Consider the following 21652-nt stretch of genomic DNA (forward strand, 5'->3'; position numbering starts at 1 on the left):
GCCTCTCTATTACTTTATGATGATGAGTCTGATTTGTGTGTAAAGAGACTGGTGAGATAAGAATTTGGGGAAGGGAAGCAAGGAGCAGAGGAGGAGTGCCTAGACAGCTACGTATTAAAGGCAAAACAGTTTTGGGGGGAATGACCTGGTTTTGCTCTTGAGAAGCCAGAAAGAAAGAAAGAAACAGTGCTAAAAGCCTCATTTTGTAAGTTAGGAGATGACCTCCACTCCTAGTTGTAGACTACTCAAGCTCTTGGCACCTCAGTTTGCTCATCTGACAAGTGGGCCCAATAACGGTTGCCTTATCCAGTTGAGAGAGGAAAGGAGAGCTCTTGCTTGAGAGCACTGTTGAGTGCCAGCCGTGCTGTGGGCCCCGTAAATCTTCCATCTCATTTAATGCCCAAGACAATCCCATGAGGGAAGTGGCATTAAGCCATTCTTCAGCTGAAAGAACTGAGACATGGAGAGTCAAAGTGACTTGTCCAAGATCACAAAGCTCATCAGGTCTCAAACCCACATCTGTCTGGCTCCAAATCCTGTGTTCTTCCCATTACTTCATGCTGACAATGAGGTCACAGAACACATTCTAGTCTCCTCCTTGGGAGGGGAAAGGCACAAAGTGGCTTCCCTGCTGTAAAACCCAAAATGTCCCTGGGTCCTTGGTCCCCACAGAAAGCCCAACTAAGCCCAGATCTGTTTCCTCAGAGCTCTTCTCTCTGCTGTGGGAGCAGGTGGGTTGTTAATCTGATAAACGGCTTCCTGCTGAGGTAGGAGGGGGAGCTAAAGGGCTGCTGAATTGCCCTCCAGAGTGGCAGGTGGGAGACTCCTGTGCTTTCACCCACAGAATTGCTTTAGGACTATGATCTGAAAGGATGAGGGCTTTGGGGTTGGTTAGCCTGGGGTGGGAGATCTGGCTCTGCCTCTTGCTAATATGTGGCCTTGTCTGCCTTTCAGTTTCCTCATCAGTCAAATGTGGATAGGAATGCACACCTTAAGGGATGGATGTGAATATTAAATGAGATAATGTTGGAAATCAGCAAAAGCCTAGCACATTTGTCATACATTATATACAACCAAGTAAAAGGCAGCTGTTGTTTCTATGCAGGAGGTGGGCAGACTTCCAGGGGAGCTATTTAGGCATTGAGTAGTTTTTGTGTCCCATCCTTTATGTCCACATCACAGTCAATCATTTATTCTTTTTTTATTCTTTTTTTTTTTTTTTTTTTTTTTTTTTTTAAGAAAATGTGTTCTAAATGCTCTGTCCGCTTCTGGGGAAGAGCATGTATGACAGACGTAGCATCCTCCTTTCTGTAGAGCTCACAGTTGAGCTGGAACCACATGTGGCAGGGAAGTATCTGGTACAGCCACTGGGGGAGCAAGGTCTATGAATCTAAGCTTGACTGGCCCAATGAGGTCTCTTAAAATCCAGGCCTCCTCTCCAGGTGTAACAGGGGTCTTATTATGGAGTTGTGAGACACACTCCTTCCTTTGTGGAGACAGCAAGGTCTAGGCTTATCGACTGCTGAAAAAAGGAGGAGGCAGAGGACTTTTGGGTGGTCTCTAAGGCAGTCCTGGGTGCTTCCCATCTGGTGCTGGGGACAACCCACCACTTTCGTCAGAGACAGACTGATGCCTCTAGCTCCGAGTTTATGGGATAATTTACTTGTTATCTGAGCATTTATAAAGTGTTAGGTGTTGCCATATCTGCCAGGGATGGAAAATACAGCAGGGAGACTTGCTCCAGGTTCCAGTTCACTGCCTCACAGGTCCCCTTGATTTTGGGCAGATCAGGGAGCACTTGAGGCCTCTGCTGGAAGGCAGTAAGATGGGTACGTGGGCTCAGGCATGAAACTTGGAGAAAAGGCTCATTGTCAGTCTTCTTGGTAGGAAGTCCAAGGTACAGCTATTCTGGGGGTTAGACAGGGATAGACAGAGTGCACCCTTATGGACTTTTGAGATCTTCCATGATCTAGCCCCTTCCCATTCCACTCTACCCCACTATCCTGCTCATTCCTCAACATCCAGCTCGTAGGCAGTTCCTCATGAGTCCCCAGACACACTGAAGCTCATTCACACCTCACTGACTTTGTTTGCAATCGGATCCCTACTGTTGCACTTCTCAGCCACAGCTAGCTCATCTTGCAAGCCCAGTTTTCATTCCACCTCCTCCAGAAAGGTTTCCTTAATTTCATGTTGACCTTTCTCCTCTCAGATCTCCCCCATTTTCGTGATGATGCATTAATTATCTCATGCATTAATTCATTCAATGCATTGACAAGTCTTACTTGTTCTTTATGAAAAACACTCTCCAAATCCATCTACTTCTCTCCATCTGTACTGCTTCCCACTCTACTTACGTCTCGCTTGGATTACTAAATACCCTTGTAACTGGTCTTCCTGCTCTCACTCTGCCTCTCTCCAACTCCTCTGTACCCCATGGAATATTTAGTAGTCTTTTATAAAGGCAAATTAGTTTCAGTCACTCCTCTGTTTACAGTCTTCCAGTAGCTTCCCAAACTCATCTCCACAGCTCACAAGGTTCTGTTTCTCTGGTACATGGGTGCCTTCCCAGCCTCTTCTTATCCCATATTTCTCTTGTTTATTCTGCTTCATGCACCTCAGCCTTCTCTCCATTTTCCAATAAGGCCAAACCATTACAAGGCCTGTGCATTTGCTGGGCCCTCCGCCTAGAATGGTCTCAGCTCCTCAGTGCCTGTCTCCTCATCACTCATTGATGAGGAGACATTGAACATTCTGTTCAACAATAACCTCTTCAGTAAGATCTTTCCATTCAAAGTGACTCCTTAAGTCACACTTTATCTCATTACACTATGTTCTTTATATCATTAATATTTTCTGAACTTATCTGCTTTCTTTGTACTGTCCCCTTCTTTCCACTAGATAGGACGTGCCTCCAGAAGAGAAAAAATATCTGTCTTGTTCACTAGATGACTTTAGAATAATACGTAACATACATGAAACCAAAATATGTTGCTTAATAATTTATTATATGGATACTATATGTCTTCTTTGTATGAATCACTGAAATCAGTAATTACTACCACTGATTAGAAATACAAATGCCTATCCTTGAACAGGGTTTCACAGAGATGGTCTATGAAACTCTGGTGGTTTGCCAAGGAGTTTGAAACTGGTTTGATGATTTTAGAGAAAAAAATGATCAAGCAATTTTGTTTACATACACTTCACCAATTTAAATGTAAGATTAATTAAGATTTCTATAGAAATTATATTACCTTCTTAATAATTATTTTATATTCATTGCAACTGTATTGGTCAGTTCATCATAGCAAATTTGAGTGATCAATTATAGATTATTTTGTATAGTGTGTTTCACATCTTCATAGTTTTAAAATTATTAATTATAAACATTTATGTTTTTAAAGTCACTTTTGTATTAAATCTTATGAATCAAAAGTAATTGAAGGGTAAAGTTAATGATGAAGATAATACTATCAATAGTATAATACAGAATAATTCTGTAAGTATAAATATTGAATATGGTTACAGCATGAATACATAGCATGAATCTGTATGAGCTAGGACATAATAATATATGACAGTGTTGATTTAGTGTAGTAGCTAGAAAGTAGATGTTCAATTAGGAACTACCTTACTGAATGTTTGGAAATTGGACTTTATTGCATTGTAATCATCCCCAAAGACACTGTTTCTTGTAACACTTTGCCCTGTAGTGGCACAAAGCCACCAAATTTTGATACAGTTTCCAAACAAAATATGATTACCTCCCTGGTAAATCCAATGATATTTTCTATAGTGAGTGTAGGAAACTGATTAATTTTGTCAGTAAATGTAGAGACCAAAACTATAAAGGTGTTCAAAATTGCACTCCTTAGAGCAAAATTACATACAAGTCATATTAATGTGAAGATGCTTGAATAGCCAGCCTGAGAAAATAATAAGTATTGGGTTTAGAGAAAAAGCAGAACAAACTTTTGGCACAATTCTTTTATCAAAAGATCCTGTTGAAAGTAAGTAAAGAAAACAAGTAGATATGAAACCTGATTCAAGCCAATCCTCACTGAGCTGATATAGACACCTGGGTGAAAAGTTGAAAGCAGTAGTCTCTCTCACTGTTGGGGGAGTAATTACTAATTTAAAAACTATTATTATTTTATTTACAATTTTTTAAATTAAGGTGGGTTTCCAGCTAAGCATGCTAGTTTGAACACATGTTTACTCTCCGCTATCTTCCAAAAATTGTCAGTAAATGGATGTTTAGTAAAGCATAAAGTGGACTTCTGTTTTAATCCATGATGAACTAATAAGGGCCACTTTTATCCTGCCACAGAAATAACTGGAAGCTATAAAGAGTATGAAACACCCATTTTCTGATATGGACTAGAGGTAGCACAGATTGTGATTCCTGAGAGAAGAGAGAAAAATGAAGTGAGTTCTCTTATCACTTAGGTTTCTACCTGGAAGCACATACCAGATCATGAATCTGGGAGGGGAATCCCAAGCACAGCATAGTGGTCACACTTAGTTGAAGAGAGAGATTGGAGTTCAGGGAAACTGAGGCAACTGAAAGTGTAAGGAAGAATTCCAGACAAGAGGGAATTATACAGAAAAGTTCTCCAGAAATCTTTTTAAAAATTATTTTTTGTTATTTTTTATTTATGAGAGAGAGAGTGTGTGTGATTGGGGGAGGAGTCAGAGGAAAAAGGCTTAAAGGAAAAGAGGGGTCAGGGAAAAGCTTAAGCAGGCTCCATGCTCAGCGTGGACCCCAACTAGGCTTGATCCCACTATCCTGAGATCATGATTTGAGCTGCAATCAAGAGTCAGATGCTCCAGCAACTGAGCCACCCAGGTGCCCCCATGAATACTAAGAAGTAATAAGAAAAAAAAAATGATGAAAAATTTTCTAAATTAGATAAAAATGCTAAGACAAAGATACAAGAAGCTCAACAGACTAAACTTACATACAGAAAAGCTCATATCAAACCATATCATAATCAAGTTGTTAAAAACTAATGTTAAAGAGCTAGAGAAAAGAATGACTACAGACTTCATGTCTAAAGCTATGCAAGCCAAGAGACAATGGAATGTCTTCTTTAAAGTGCCAGAAGAAAAAAGTAAAAAAGACAGTTTGGACATAAGTGAAACATTCTTCAAATGTGAAGGGAAAAAAAAAAAAAAGAAAGAAAAAGAAAAAGAAAGAAAGAGGCTTTTTCATACAACAAAAGGTGAAAGAATTTGTTGCCCAGAAACTTGCACTTTGTGAAAGATTATTCAGGCAGAAAGAAAATATCAGGTGGGAATATGGATTTACACAAAGGAATGAAGAGTGCTTGAAATGAAATATATGTGGGTAAATATAAAACATTTTCTTCTCCCTCACTTTAAAATGTATTTAAAATATCATTGATGAGTTAAAGCAAACATTACATGCATGGTAGGATTTAGACCATCTGTAGAAGTAGAATGTGTGACAATAATAGCACAAAGGACGGGAGAAATGAAATGATAGTATATTTTTGTCATGACGTTATACCAGAAGTGATATAACATTATTTGAAAATGTAGTGTAAATAATAAATAAGTTAAAAAATGCAGGTTTTAAATCCTAGAGTAACTACTAAAAAAACCCCTAGAACAAAGAGGTATAGCTAATAAACCAATCTTGCAGATTAAATGGAGTGCTAAAGATACTCAATTATTACAAAAGAAGTCAGGAATAGGGGTGCCTAGGTGGCTCAGTTGGTTAAGTGTCTCAGTCTTGATTTTGGCTCAGGTCATGCGATCTTACAGTTGGCAAGATCGAACTGACAGCACAGAGCCTGCTTGGGATTCTGTCTCTCCCTTTCTCTCTGCCCCTTTCCAACTTGCACATGTGTGCTCTCTCTCTCACTCTCTCAAATAAACATTAAGGAAATTTTTTTAAAAGTCAGGAATAAAGGAAAGAAAGAACAATGAACAGATAGGACCAAATAAAGAAATAGGAAGATGGTAGAATTAAGCACAACCATCTTAATTAATTACATTAATATAAAGAATCTAAACACCCCATTTATAAGGCAGAGATGATCAGACCAACTGGACTAAAAAAGCAAGACACAACTGTGCACTGTCCATAAGAAACCCATTTTAAATACAAATATACACATAGATTAAAAGGATGGAAAAGTTATACCATGTAAGCATCAATCATAACAAAACCAGAATGACTGTTAATATCAAAATATACCTTAGAACAAGAAATGTCACATGGAATAAATAGGGTCATATCATAATAATTGAAAGTACAGTTGGTCAAGAGGACATAATAATTCTAAATTGTGTACACCCAGTAACAGATTCAAAATACATGCAGCAAAAACTGATAGAGAAATGAACAAACCCAGGATTACTGTTAGAGATTTCAATATTCTGTCTTCAGTAGCTGATGGGACAAACTGACAAAATTATTAGAGATATAGAAGATAAAAAACAACCCTATCAGCCAGCTCGACCTAGTTGACATTTACAGTAATTTTTTTATTACCAAAAAGCAGCAGAATACACATTTGTTTCAAGGGCATATGAAATATTCACCAAACTAGACCATATTATGAGGGGCACCTGGGTGGCTCAATGAGTTGAGTATCTGACTCTAGCTCAGATCATGATATTGCTGTTTGTGAGTTCAAGCCCCTTATTGGACGTGCTGCTGTCAGTGCATAGCCCACTTCAGATTCTCTGTCCCCATCTCTCTCTATCCCTCCCCCACTTGTGGTCTCTCTCAAAAATAAATAAAACATTTTTAAAAAACAAGTCTCAATTAATGTAAAACAATTAAATCATACAGAGTATGTACCTCCTCTAATAAGAGTGGAATTAAATTAAAAATCAATAATATATATTCAGATATAAATTTTCTAAGTAATTTAGAAATACATTTCTAAATAATGTAACATTAGAAACCACAAGGAAATTTTAAAGTATTTTAAATGAAGATGAAAGTTTTCAAACTTACAGGATGCAGCTTAGGTTGCAGTCCTTAGAAGTAAATTTATAGCTTATCTAAGAAATGAAGATGGGTCTCACACCCATGATCTAGACTTCCACCTTAGAAGCTAGGAGCAGAGGAGCAATTTGAACCCAAAGGAAGTAGAAGAAAGGACATAATAAAGATCAGAAAACAATGAACCAGAAAAAAAAAAAGAATAAAAAGAGAAAAGCAAAGAAACAAAAGATTTGATTTTTAAAAATAAGTAAAATTGATAACATCTAATTAGAACCCAGGTGGAACTGGCCCAAAAAAGATGATGAAAGGCGCTCCCGACACATGGCTATGCAGCAGGACTAGAAGCATCCCGTTTAGACCGGAGCAGAAAGGCTCTGGGAAAAGTGTGTTCAAGGGATCCAGGGACTTACAGTGTGTTTGAATAGATAGAGAGGAGATGAACACAGTGGGGAGTTTGGAGATGGGTGAGTGGACGGTGCATAGAAACTCAGCAAAGTAAGAAGACAAGTATTCACTCTAGTTACTGGTTTTTCAAGGAGGAAAGAGGAGGATGAATACTGCAGAGAGATTAGATGGGAGTGATATAAGCACTGAATATTAACCAACTAAAAACTGATATTGAAAGGGTGGAAGAGAAGTGTGGTGTGTGAATAGTGTGGTATTTCCAGGAATGGTGAAACACACTTAAATCCTCATCTATAAGCATTCGTTACATAGAGAGAGGGGGAACAGCGGGGAAGGAAATGCAGAGTGGTTGCGTCTCATAATAAGTCTTACAGAATTTTTGAATCACTGAACTCTGTGGATACGGACGGGATTTGAAGCCAGGTACCGGCACTTGCTAGTTGTGTGACCTTGGGCAAGTCACTCAACCTCTTTTCCTCAGTTACATCATTTGTTGAAAACCAGGTAATTGTACTTACCTCAGAGAGTTATTGTCAGGGTGAACTATTTAATCTATGTAAAATATATGGAATAATGCCTAGTTCAAAGGAAGAGCTGTGTGGGTGTTACTGTTGTAATTATGTATAGGCATTATTAAAATAAAAATTGTACTGAATCTTAAAAGAAAGCTTTTACCTAATATGAGCAGGCCCTATGTATTTACCTAATATGTCTTTATATTCCATTAAACAAATAACTCTGTAAGAAATCTATTGTATTATCCTCCATTTTCATCTAAAGAGGCTCAGAGAACTTGAACCACCTGCTCAGGATCAAGCAGCTAGTTATTGCCAATTGCCCTAATGTTAGGATTTCAATTGGGTCAGTCTGGCCACAAATCGCAGCCTTTTCCCATTTTGCTCCCACGCACATAGTTTAGGGAATGTTTTATCACCCGGGCTAAGCGTAGGTTCCTGTGGGGGCGGGAGGAAGCAGGATGCGCCCTCGGTGCCTCTTCGAGAAACTGCTCGGAACACAGGCGCGTCGCACTCAGTGAGTGGTCTCGGATGGGAAGGGCTGGTCTGAGTTGAGTGCTCAGTAACTTTTGGTTGAAGAATGAATGTAAGTGGTTCTGAAGCCCCAGGCAGATGTGAGGACGCTCCCCAGGTATGCTGGGCTTGTGTGTGGGGAGTGGGACAGTTTCGTTAAAACTCCATTGTGCCTAAACTCCAGGCTGCCTAGAAGCTAAAATAACTCAGGCTGCAGAGTCAGGCCTGCCCATCCCATACTTGACCCCCAGCCCAGCCCTCTTCCCAGGGCCTGGAGCTGAGCAGGATGAAGACGGTGAGCTTATCCAGGCAGTAAATTTCATATATTTAAAAAAGAATTAATTCAGAAACTTTGCCAGACCCTGATATTAATGTTACATTTATTATTCCCACCTCCAAAGAGGCCCTGAACCCCACTTCTATAGACATCTTCAGTTTTACTAACATGAACAAGCTAGCTTTCGTGTGTGTGTGTGTGTGTGTGTGTGTGTGTGAGAGAGAGAGAGAGAGAGAGAGAGAGAGAGGAGAGAGAGAGACTTTCTGCAAAAAACTCAAGGCTTTAATCACAGAACAGAGTTTTATAGGTTTGTTGGCTGGTTTTATTCCAAGAGAACCTTACGGAAGTGGGTTAGAAAGCTCTTCAGTCACTTCCTCTCCCACTTAGTAAATATTCCTTCTCTGTTCTAGCAACTTTCTCTGAGAAACTCCTATTGTGACTGAGTTGTTCTCCCAAACTTGGAGAAGCCGAGGGTTGCTAGGTGGCCCCATGGTCTCTCAACCTCTAACCAAGCCTGCAAGATCCAAACAAAAAGTTTCTGGGCCTTCAAACCAAACTGTACCCTGACTCAAACCAGAACCGCGACCACAGGTTCTGCTCCCCATGTGGCAGTGACCCTTGTTCTGCAATGGAAGTGGAGGCGGAGGGAAGACAGGGTGGCTGCCCTCATCCCGGTGGCTTTTGATTGAAAGAGGCCCATGTGGAGCTTCCTGTGTCCTAAGGTAGCTGGATTTTTTTTGTTGCCACAAACTAGGAGTTTGAGGCCTGGTTTCCAGCAGTTGCTCTGCTAAAAGTGACTTGTGCCAGGGAACCCTCCCTGTGTCTTGATTTGTGCTTCTTTACAATGAGGGTTTAGAGTTGCTGAGTGATTTCCAGACTTTTCTGCCTACTAGCGAGACTCTTTGAGGAGAGGAAATCTGTCTGCATGTCCGATGTGGAGGACGTAGAGCTGCTCTGCTTACTTTGAAGGTGGACCCTGTCTTCGCCCGTGTGTCCACACTAGATGTAGCTCTGGATCTCTGTGTTTTAATTTTTTCCCCCTGAATTGGATAATATGTTAATAGGACAGGGGAAGAAGGACCAGAAAGAGGTTAAGATGTGAAAGGGAGCAAATCAACACATCACAGGCTGTGCTTTTGCACATTGAAAAGGAAGATAAAAGAAAAGGTATTATAGAAAATTTTAGTAAATTGTTTCTCTGAGAAGTCTTACAGATCATGGCATGAAATTACATTACGTTGTATATGTGCCATTTTCAACAGAATAACATTATAGCACCGGCAGTGGATGCTGTTTTGGCTGTGTGACCCTTGTAGGTAAGGGGAGACAGACGTCCATAGGCCTGGCGTTTCCTGCTCATGTAAATAGTATGAATCTTCCCTGTTAAGACAATTCATTTCATTGTTATCTTATTTCTGTCACAGGCCCTGTGAGCTTGGTTGGGCTAAGGGTCACTCAGAAAATAACCAGCTTCCACTTTCTTTAATTATGCAAACTAGAGCTAGGTGACTGAGATCTTGCCTTTGGTCTGCAAGACACAGGGAGTTTTGCAAGCCCTAGGGGAGTGCAGAATTTCCTGAAGATGTTGCAAGGTGGCCGGCTTTCTTCTGAAGTCGTGCAGTATTCTCCTCCGCTTTGGTTATGACTGCGGAGGTGCTGGGAAGCCCGCTGAAACTGGCACCTCGGAGCGGGCTTCTCTCCACAGGCCCTCAGGTGAGGCCTGCTCATTTAGCGGGAAAGGCTTGGCATCCCTGCTCTCATCTACAGGTGTTTGGTGCAATTCCACCTCCCAGCTACTTCACTGGCAGTTAGTTTTTCAAAACAAAAGTATTGTTGCAGAGAGAAGGACATGCAAAGTCTTGAAAATTTAGAGATCAGAGAGCTGGAGAGCTCAGATTGACAAGAGTTCCTATTTCTGCTAGTTAAAGTTGGAAAAGGACCTAGGAATTCCCAGAGAAAGAGAACTTCACTGAGGAAGAACAAATTTCATTAGAGGATTTTATCAGCGGCCACACAAGGCATCCCGACACAGTCACTGTCCCACACCCCTTGGCCTCCTGGTGGTGCTGCTGTGAGAGGCCGGCCTGGGTAGTACAGGCCCCGGAAGCCAGGCCCAACCTCACATTTCAGAGGAAAGTCACCCCTGCTCCCCCACTCTACCCACGTCTCAGTAGAGGTGCACTTCTAGACATTCTTACTCTTCTTTTTTTTCCTACCAGGGCATACAGTATGCAGCTATTAAAGATTTTCATATTTTAGAATGGTATCCCTTACCTTGGTCCAGGTAAATCTTGAGAGAATCACTCCTATTTGCTAAGGAGTAGGAAGACCAGCTGGTTTTCGGTCATGACCATAAGCAGAAGATGCCAAATCTGTACAGAGACTCCACTAAATAGACTAAATTTGGTGGGGTTTTTAAGTGTTTGAGAATCTCATGTGAAAGAAATGATTCAAAGGACAAAATTTAAAAAACACATAAAGTCATCATTCTCTGAAAATAATAGCATGTGAATTAGTTCCTGAAGTATTTAAATGGAAAGTGAAACTGAATCACAGTTTACTTTTCATAGTAAAGCTATTTAGAATGCAAGTCTTCTTCCCTGAAAGAGTAACAGGGTTTTTGTAAAACATTTCTGCCTGTTCTCTGAAATTCAGAGTTCCCAAGAAGACCTGGGGGGTTATGCTTTCTGAAGGTGGCACTTTACTTCAAGAGTGAAGAATGCCACATGGAAGTCCGGGAGCGGTGGTCTGGAGAGGAGACCGCACCCTCTGAGTCAGCAGAGCAGGTGGCTGCACTGCAGTTTGGGTCCGATGCCCAAGGCCAGGGAAGCAGCCGCTCTGCCTGTGTCTGTGGGAGAGCTGAGCGAGTGCGCTGTGTCCAGAGAGACCTAGGGTGCCTTGAGGGTTAGCTTGGGTGAGCTGGACCTCAGTATATATCAAGGGCCTAGAGAAAGTATAGGAAAAGTTAGGGAAGAATAGATATGTAAAGGGGGTGGAAAAGGATCTTTCTCAAGAAAATTGATTTTTTTTTTTAGGTTTTTCATTTTCATTAGGGTGGCAAGGTCCCTCTCCCTCCCATCTGCCTGAGAATACATTACTGCCTCAGCAGAGTTCTATTCCAGACCCTGGTTGACCCCATCTTTTTAATCATGTTTGCTGCTTTTCTCGGTTTTCTACAACTTCAGACTTCTGTGTCTTAAAAAAGAATACACAGGGGTTCTTACCTGCCTCTGGGCCTTTTGTCCTGCCCCTGCCCGGCTCATCCCTTTGCCTTCCCATTCCTCTGTCCCACTTCTTGCCCCGTGTCCATCCTTCCATGCTGTCACAGATGTTCCGTTATCGCTGACCACCTCTCCGTACCCGGTACTTTTAGGTGGTGTGACCATAAAATCTAATGCCCAAATCAGAATACTTTCGTAAGTAGAAGCGATGCTCATAATTCATGGTGCTGAGATAACAGATACAAGTAGGGACTCTCCCAAGCAAACCAGGATGGATGTTCCTCTTCAAGGCACTTACCCTCGTTATGTCCCCTTCCCACAGGAAGGCTGATGATTCTGAGAGCAATGAGTATCTTATCTTTGCATTCCTTCTCATGTCCATTTTCATATAAGATAAACTTTTTATTTTGAAATAATTATAGATTTATACAAAGCTGTGAAGAAGTACAGAGTTCCTGCATACCCCTTACCCAATTTTCCCCATTTTTCACTTCGATGGTACATTTGTTAAACCTAAGAAACTGTATTGATTTATTATTATTGACTAAGGTCCAGACCAGTTTTTCCATTAATGTCCTCTTCCTGTTCTGATCCAGACTAGGATACCATACTGCATTTAGTTTGCACATCTCCCCTGGTCTGTGACAACTTGTCAGCCTTTCCTTGTGTTCGTGACCTTGGACTGTGAAGGGTACTAGCCAAATTTCTTGAAATGGGCCCAAACTGGATTTGTCTGTTTTTGCGTAGTTAGACCTAGGTTATGGTTCACAGGAGTGAAGTGCCTCCTCATCACACGTATGGGGGGCACGTGACAGCGCTGGGGATACCACCTTCATCACTTGGTTAAGGTGGTAGTTTTCTTTCCCTGTTCTGTGAAAGCAGGTCACTAAGTTTAAACCACTCTCAATGGGTGGACGGAGCTCTACGTCCTGTAAGGAGTACTATCTACAAACAGTATTACTCATTGATTTATTTCAAAACTTATATTTATTTTCTGACCTTATTTCCGTTTTCTGTTTAAGAGCCTGTGGATGAACAGCTTAAAATCACCCAGTGGTTTTTCCTCCCCGTTCGGTGGTCTGAGCGGCGGGAGCTGCCGACCAGCCTGCTGTAAAGGGTCACGCATGCCTTTCTTCAGCAGTAAGCGTTGTTAACTTTCTGCTGCTGCAAGATGCTCCAGGCTTGTCTTGGATTTTTCCTACCCCAGCCTTAGAACCAGCCAGTTTCCCAAGGAGGCTTGGTTCCTTTCCTTGGAAAATGACATTTAGAAACCAAGATGTAGCACAGTTCTTTGAGCTGGACTGAAATCTTCTCTGGTCGTCCTGAACTAATATAAACCGGGGAGGAGTGTGTGGGAGGCACATGCAACAGCCCCAGAGCTGTGCGACGACCAGGTGACAGAGGTGCTTGTGGTCCAACTGGAGAAAACAGAGTCCATTTGATGCTTTCTAATGAGTGAGTAGTGAGCTCCTGTGTCGTTACTTGAGGGCCCAACACCTGCAGGGTGTGAGAGAAAACTAAAGATTAGGTGTTTCTGGGCCCAGCTTGGGGAGCAGTGGGATACAGCAGTTTTTTCCCTCTCTACCCTGGTCAGTCTTAGGCCAGAGGGAGGGGCCCTGACTTCATCTGTGATATTTTAAAAATTTTGTTTAAAATTTTTATTGAGGTATAATTGATATATAACATTTTATTAATTTTAGGTGTATCACATGATTTGATATTTGTATATATTGTGAAATGATCACCACAGTAAGTCTAGTTGACATCTGTCACCACACCTGGCCCAATTTTACATTTTTTCTTATGATGAGCTCTTTTAAAATCTACTCTCTTGGCAAACTTCAAATGGGCAATACACTATTATTACCTATAGTCCCCATGCTGTATAGTATATTCCCAGGACTTAATTATTTTTGGTGCCTTTTGTCTCCTTTCACTTATTTCACCACCAACCCTCCCCCACCCCCACCATTCTTGAAACCACTAATCTGTGCTCTGTATATTTGAGCTTGGTTTTTAAAATATTTTAACATTTTTATTTGTAGATTACACATACAAATAAGATCATATGGTATTTGTCTTCTCCCATCTGACTTATTTCACTTAGTATAATGCTCTAAAGGCCCGTCCACATTGTTGCAAGAAGCAAGTGTTCCTTCCTTTTTATTGCTGAGTAATATTCCATTGTCTGTATATGCCACATTTTCTTTATCCATTCATTTGTCAGTGGACACTGGTGGTTCCCATTTCTTGGCTACTGTAAATAGTGCTTCAGTGAATTGCTTCTCAGCCTTTGGCTAAGATCAAGTGTAGTATCTGTTCCTATCAGTTTAATAGTGCTGCAGTGAACATAGGGGTACATGTATCTTTTAGTGTTTTGGGGGGTTTTTTTGGATAAATTTCAGAAGTGGAATTTACTGGGTCATGTGATAGTTCTACTTTAATTTTTTGAGGAACCTCTATACTGTTTTCCACAATGGCTCTACCAGTTTGCATTCCCACTAACACTGCAAGAAGGTTCCTTTTTCTCAAAATCCTTGCAAACACTTGATGTTTCTTGTGTTTTTGATTTTAGCTATTCTGACAGGTGTGAGATGATATCTCACTGGTTTTGATTTGCATTTCCCTGATGATGAGTGATGTTGAGCCTCTTTTCACGTGTCTGTTGGCCATCTGGATGTCTTCTTTGGAGAAAAGTCTGTTCATGTCTTCTGCACATCTTTAATTGGATTATAATTTTGGGTGTGCATTTCTTCTGCCCATTAAAAATATTTATTGAGAGAGAGGGAGAAGAGAGAGAGAGAGCAAGAGAGCAAGCTTGAGTGCACAAGTGGACAGCAGCAGAGAGAGAGGGAGAGAGAGAATCCCAAGCAGGCTGTGTGCTAATGGCACAGAGCCTGATGGGGGGGGGGTTTGAACCCACAAACTGCAAGATCATGACCTGAACCAAAACCAAGAGTTGGGCGCTTAAAGGACTGAGCCACCCAGGCATCCCTCTTCTGCCCATTTTTTAAAAAGCATTTTATTTTATTAAAAATGTTTTTAATCTTTAGTTTTTTTTAATTTATTTTTTTAATGTTTTATTTATTTTTGATACAGGGAGAGACAGAGCATGAGGGGGGAGGGGCAGAGAGAGAAGGAGACACAGAATCTGAAGCAGGCTCCGGGCTCTGAGCTAGCTGTCAGCACAGAGCCTGACAGGGGGCTTGAACCCACAAATGTGAGATCTGACCTGAGCTGAAGTCGGAGGCTTAACCAACTGAGCCACCCAGGCACCCCTAATCTTTAGTTTTGAGAGTGAGAGTGAGTGAGAGCGTGAAAGAGAGTAGGGAGGGGCAGAGAGAGACAGACTCTGAAGCAGGCTTCAGGCTCTGAGCTGTCAGCACAGAGCCCAACACAGGGCTCAAACTCAAAAACTGTGAGATCATGACTCGAGCTGAAGTCGGATGCTTAACCCACTGAGCCACCCATTTTTCTGCCCATTTTTAATTGGAATTTGTTTTATTTTGGGTTTTTTGGTGCTAAGTTGGATAAATTCTTCATATATTTTGGATATTAACACCTTATTGGATATGTCATTTGCAAATATCTTCTCCCCTTCAGTAGGTTGCCTTTTCATTTTGGTGTAGTCCCAGTAGTTTATTTTGCTTTTTTTCTGTTGCCTGAGGAGACGCTGCTAGAAAAAGATGCCAAGGCTGATGTCAGAGATATTACTGCCTATACTTTCTTCTAGGAGTTTCATGGTTTCTTTATGGTTCTTTACGATTTCTTCTAGGAGTTTTCAAGGCTCACATTTAGGTCTTTAAACCATTTTGAGTTTTCTTTGTGGATGAGTGAGTGTGGGTCCAGTTACTCTTTTGCATGTAGCTGTCCAGTTATCTCAGCACCATTATTCACATTATTAAAAAGACTATCTTTTCTCCATTGCATATTCTTGCCTCCTTTGTTGCAGATTGTCTATATAAGCATAGGTTTACTTCTGGGCTACTTTGTTCCATTGATCTATTTGTTTTTGTGCCAGCACCATAAACTGTTTTGAGTACTATAGCTTTGCAGTATATCTTGAATCTGGAATTATGATACCTCCAGCTTTGTTCTTCTTTATCAACATTGCATTGGCTATTTGTGGTCTTTGTGGTTCATTACAAATTTTAAAATTATTTGTTCTAGTTCTGTGAAAAATGCTGTTGGTATTTCAGATTTCATTGAATCTGTAGATTGCTTTGGGTAGTATGGACATTTAAAGAGTATAAATTCTAACAAACCATGAACATGGAAAATCTCTCCATTTGTGTAGCCTGCAATTTCTTTCATCAGTGTTTTATAACTTTTATGAGTACAGGTCTTTCACCTTCTTAACCAAGGAGGAGGTGAAAGACCTACAGGTGTTTTATTCTTTTGGGTACAATTTAAATGGGATCATTACCTTAATTTCTCTTTCTTCTACTTCATTATTAGTGTAGATAAATGCAACAGATTTCTATAAATTTTGTACCCTGCAACTTTACTGAATTCGTTTGTGAATTCTAATAGTTTTTTGGGGGGGGGGCGGGGGAGGATGGAGTCTTTACGGTTTTCTAGATATAATATTATGTCATCTGTAAACAGTGAAAATTTGACCTCTTCTGTTCCTATTTGGATGCCTTTTATTTATTTATGTTGTCAGATTGCTTCAGTTAGTACTATGTTGAATAACAGTGGTGAGAGTAGACATCCTTGTCTTGACCTGACCTCAGAGGAAAACCTATTTTTCACCATTATGATGTTAGCTGTGGGTTTTTCATATATGGCTTTTGTTATGAGGTATGTTCCCTCTAAACCTACTTTGTTGAGAATCTTTCTCATGAATAGATGCTGTGCTTTGTCAAATATTTTTCCGCATCTCTTGCAATGATCCTATGGTTTGTATCCTTTTTCTTATTAGTGTGGTGTATTATGTTGATTTGCAAATATTGAACCACCTTTGAGTCCCTGGAATAAATCCTACTTGGTTGTGGTGAATGACTTTTTAAATGTATTGTTGAATTTGGTTTGCTAATATTTTGTTGAGTGTTTTTGCATGTATTTCATCATAGTTACTGGCCTATAGTTTTGTTTTCTTTGTAATGTCTTTGGTTTTGTTGTCAGGGTAATGCTGGCCTCATAGGAGGAGTTTGAAAGTTTTCCTTCCTCTTTTATTTGATAAAGTCTAGTTTAAAGTTTTCTTTTGGATTGTATGCTTGAAATTGTATTTAAGAACTCTCATTGTAAACCAATGCCATGTAAGTATTCTCCTGTTTGCTCTAAAAGTTTTATACTACCAGTTCTGGCATTTAGGTCTCTAATCCATTTTGAATTTATTTTTGCATATGGTGGTAGGTAAGGTTCTAAGTTAACTTTTTGCATCTGATATCAAACAACCTATTACTGTTTGTTGAAGAGATCATTTTTTCTTCACTGGAAATCACTTGACTATAACATAAATATGAGGGTTTATTCCTGGACTCTCAATTCTATTCCATGAGTCTTTTTATTCACCATAATAAGTGTACTCTTTAGTTCATCTCCTATTTTACCCATCTGCCCACCCACCTCCCCTCTGGCTACCATCAGTTTGTTCTCTATAGTTAGTAATCTGTTGGTTTGTCTCTTTTTTCCCCCTTCTTTGCTTGTTTTGTTTTTTCTATATAAGAGTGAGATGACAGGGTATTTCTTTCTTTGACTTATTTCACTTAGCATTATATGCTCTAGCCCTATCCACATCATTGCAAATGGCACGATTTCATTCTTTTTTTTTTTATGGCTGAATAATAGATATACCATTGCATATATATACACACCACATCTTCTTGATTCATCTATTGATGGACACATGGGCTGCTTTCATAGTGTGGCTATTGCAAATAAAATTGTGCAATAAATATAGGGGTGCATATATCCCTTTGAATTAGTGTTTTTGTATTCTTTGTGTAAATACCCAGTAGTGCAAATATTGGATTGTAGTTGCATTGTAATATTTTGAGGAACCTCCATACTGTTTTCCACAGTGGCTGCACCAGTTTGCATTCCCACCAGCAGTCCTTTTTCTCCACATCCTTGCCAACACTTGTTCTTTCCTGTGTTTTTGATGTTAGCCACTCTGACAGATATGAGGTGATACCTCCTTGTGGTTTTGATTTGCACTTAGCTGATGATGAGTGCTGTTGAGCATCTTTTGGTGTATTTCTTGGCCATCTGGATGTGTTCTTTGGAGAAATGTTTGTTCATGTCTTTTCATTTTTTCATTGTATTGTTTTGTGGGTATTGAGTTGCATCAGTTCTTTATGTATTTTGGGTACAAACCCTTTATGAGATACATCGTTTGCAGATATCTTCTCTGGTTAAGTAGCTTGCCACTTAGTTTTCTTAACTGTTTCCTTTGCTGTGCAGAAACTTTTTAGGTTTATGTAATCCCAATAGTTTCTTTTTGTTTTTATTTCCCTTGTCTCATACATATCTAGAAAAATGTTGCTATGAGCATTGTCAGATTACTGCCCGTGCTCTCATGTAGGATTTTTATGGTTTCAGGTCTCAAATGTAAGTCTTTAATCCATTTTGAGTTTGCTTTTGCGTGTGGTGTAAGAAAGTGGTCCAATTACTTTCTCTTTTGCACGTGGTTGTGCAGTTTTCCCAGTACCGTTTGTCGAAGAGATGGTCTTTCTCCCATTGCATATTCATTCCTCTATTGAAGATCAATTCACTATATAGTTGTGGGTTTTCTCTTCTCTTTCATTGATCATGTGTCAGTTTTTATGCCAGTACTGTATTGCTTTAGTTACTACCACTTTGCAATATAACAAAATCTGGAATTGTGAAACCTTCAGCTTTATTTTTCTTTTTCAAGAACATTTTGGCTATTCAGGGTCATCTGTTGTTCATCATATATTTCAGGATTGTTCTAGTTCTGTGAAAAATGCTAAAGATATTTTGATAGGGATTGCATTAAATGTGTAGATTGCTTTGGGTAATGTAGACATTTTACCAATACTTGTTTTTCCAACCCCTGAGCATGGACTGTCTTTCCATTTCTTTGTGTCATCTTCAGTTTCTTTCATCCATGTTTTATAGTTTTCAAAGTACAGATCTTTCACCTCTTTGGTTAAGTTTATTCCTAGATATTTTTTATTATGGAGAAATTATAAATGGGATTATTTTATTAAATGAAATTGTAAATGGGATTATTTTTATTTCTCTTTCTGCTGCTATTAGTGTATGGGACTGCAACAGATTTCTGTACATTGATTTTGTATCTTGTGACTTTACTAAATCCATACGTTAGCCTTAGTAGTTTTTGGTGGGGTCCAGAATTTTCTATATAATACATTCATGCCATTTGCAAATAGTGACTTTTACTTCTTCCTTACTAATTTAGATGCCTTTGGTTTTATATTGTCTAATTGCTGTGGCTAGGACTTATAGTACTATGTTCAATAAAAGTGGTGAGAATGGACATTCTTGTCTTAGTCCTGATCTTAGGGAAAAACTCAGTGTTACCACTGAGTATGATGTTGGTCTTGGGTTTTTCATAATGGCCTTCATTGTTGAGGTATATTCCCTCTAGACCTATTTTGCTGAGGGTTTTCATCATGAGTGAGTTGTAATTTGTCAAATGCTTTTCCTGCATCTATTGAATGATCATATGGTTTTTATCCTTCTCTTATTGATGTTTTACATTGATAGTTTTGCAAATATTGAACTACTCTTGCATCCCGATCATGGTGTATGATTGTTTTTTCTAAATGTATTCTTGGATTGGGTTTGCTAAAATTTGTTGAGGATTTTTGCCTGTATATTCATGAGAGGTACTGGCCTGTAGTTCTCTTGTGGTGTCTTGATTTGCTTTTGATATTAGGTGATACTGCCCTCAGAGGATGAATTTGGAAGTTTTCTTTCTTCTTGTATTTTTTGGAATAGTTTGAAAGGAACAGGTATTAACTCTTCATTAAATGTTTGGTAGAATTTACCTGTGAGGCTGTCTGCTTCTGGACTTGTATTTGTTGGGAATTTTTTGATCAATGATTCAATTTCATTGCTGGTAATTGGTCTGTTCAAATTTTCTATTCCTTCCTGCTTTAGTTTTGGTAGGTTATATATTTCTAGGAATTTATCCATTTCTTCTAAGTTGTCTACTTGGTTGGCATATAGGTTTTCATAATATTCTATTACAATGGTTTGTATTTCTGAGGTGTTCATTGTTATTTCTCCTCTTTCATTAGTGATTTTGTTTATTTATTTTGATGTTTGGCTAAAGGTTTATCAATTTTGTTGTTCTTTTCAAGGAACTAACTCCTGATTTTAATGATCTGTTCCATTGTTGTTTAAAATTTTTTAATGTTTTATTTTAATTTTTGAGAGAGTGAGAGAGTGTGAGCAGGGGAGGGTCAGAGAGAGGGAGACACAGAATCTGAAGACAGGCTCCAGGCTCTGACCTAGAGCCTGATGCAGGGCTCAAACCCACCAATCGGGAGATCATGACCTGAGCCGAAGTCGGGTGCTCAACCAACTGAGCCACCCAGGCGCCCCTGTTCTGTTGTTTTTTAAATTTCTATTTCATTTATTTCTGCTCTAATATTTATCATTTCCTTCCTTCTACTGGTTTGGGGTTTTGTTTATTGTTTTTTTCTAGTTCCTTTAGGTGTTTTAAGGTTCAAGATTTTCCTTCTTGAGGTAAGCCTGTATTGCTAAAAACTTCCCTCTTAGAACCACTTTTGCTGCATCCCAGAGATTTTGGAATGTTTTCATTTTCATTTGTTTCTATGTCATTTTTTATTTCTTCATTGATTTCTTGGCTGACCCATTCATTATTTAGTAGCATGTTATTTAACTCCATGTATTTGTGTTCTTTCCAGTTTTTTTCGTGTGATGGACTTCTAGTCCATACTATCATGGTAGGAAAGATGCAGGATAGAACTTTTATTTATTTATTTTTAAATTTGTTTTGTGGCCTAATAGGTGACTTATTCTGGAGAATATTCCATGTGTACTTGGAAAAAAAGGGGGGGGGAGGATTTTGCTGTTTTAGGATGGAATGTTCTGAATATGTTAAATCTAGCTGATCCCGTGTGTCATTCAAATCCTGTTTTCTTGTTGATTTTTCTGTGTGGATGATCTGTCCATCATTGTGAGTGGGATGTTAGGTGTCCCCTACTGTTATTATATTAATATCAATTCCTTCATGTTTGTTTTTAACTTTTATTTATTTGGGTTCTCCCATGCTGGGTGCATAAATATGTAAAATTATTATATTCTCTTGTTGCATTATCCCCTTTCTTAGTATATAGTGTTCTTCATCTCTTGTTACAGACTTCGTTTTTTAAAAAATTTTTAATATTTGTTTTTTATTTTTGAGAGAGATACAGAGTTATGAGCAGGGGAGGGGCAGAGAGAGAGGGAGACAGAGTCTGATGCAGGCTCTAGGTTCTGAGCTGTCAGCACAGAGCCCAAAGTGGGGCTTGAACTCATGAACTGTGAGATCATGACCTGAGCTGAAGTTGGAGGCTCAACTGACTGAGCTACCCAGGTGCCTCACAGACTTTGTTTCAAAGTGTACTTTCTCTTATATAAGTATTGCTACTTGAGCTTTGTTTTGACATCCATTTGTACAATGTTTCTCCAGCCTCCACTTTCAAACTGCAGGTGTCTTTCAGTTTGAAATGAGTCTCTTGTAGGCAGCATACAGATGGATCTTCTTTTTTTTCTTTTATCTACTCTGTCA

At 39.5% G+C, this 21652-nt stretch overlaps 1 pseudogene; it reads left to right on the plus strand.

The window, feature by feature from the left end:
• The first annotated feature begins 14197 nt into the window (after window positions 1–14197).
• LOC115300456 lies at window positions 14198–14410 on the plus strand (annotated as a pseudogene).
• Window positions 14411–21652: the final 7242 nt, after the last annotated feature.

Source organism: Suricata suricatta, chromosome 8 (assembly GCF_006229205.1).
Source record: "Suricata suricatta isolate VVHF042 chromosome 8, meerkat_22Aug2017_6uvM2_HiC, whole genome shotgun sequence".
Lineage (NCBI taxonomy): Eukaryota > Metazoa > Chordata > Mammalia > Carnivora > Herpestidae > Suricata > Suricata suricatta.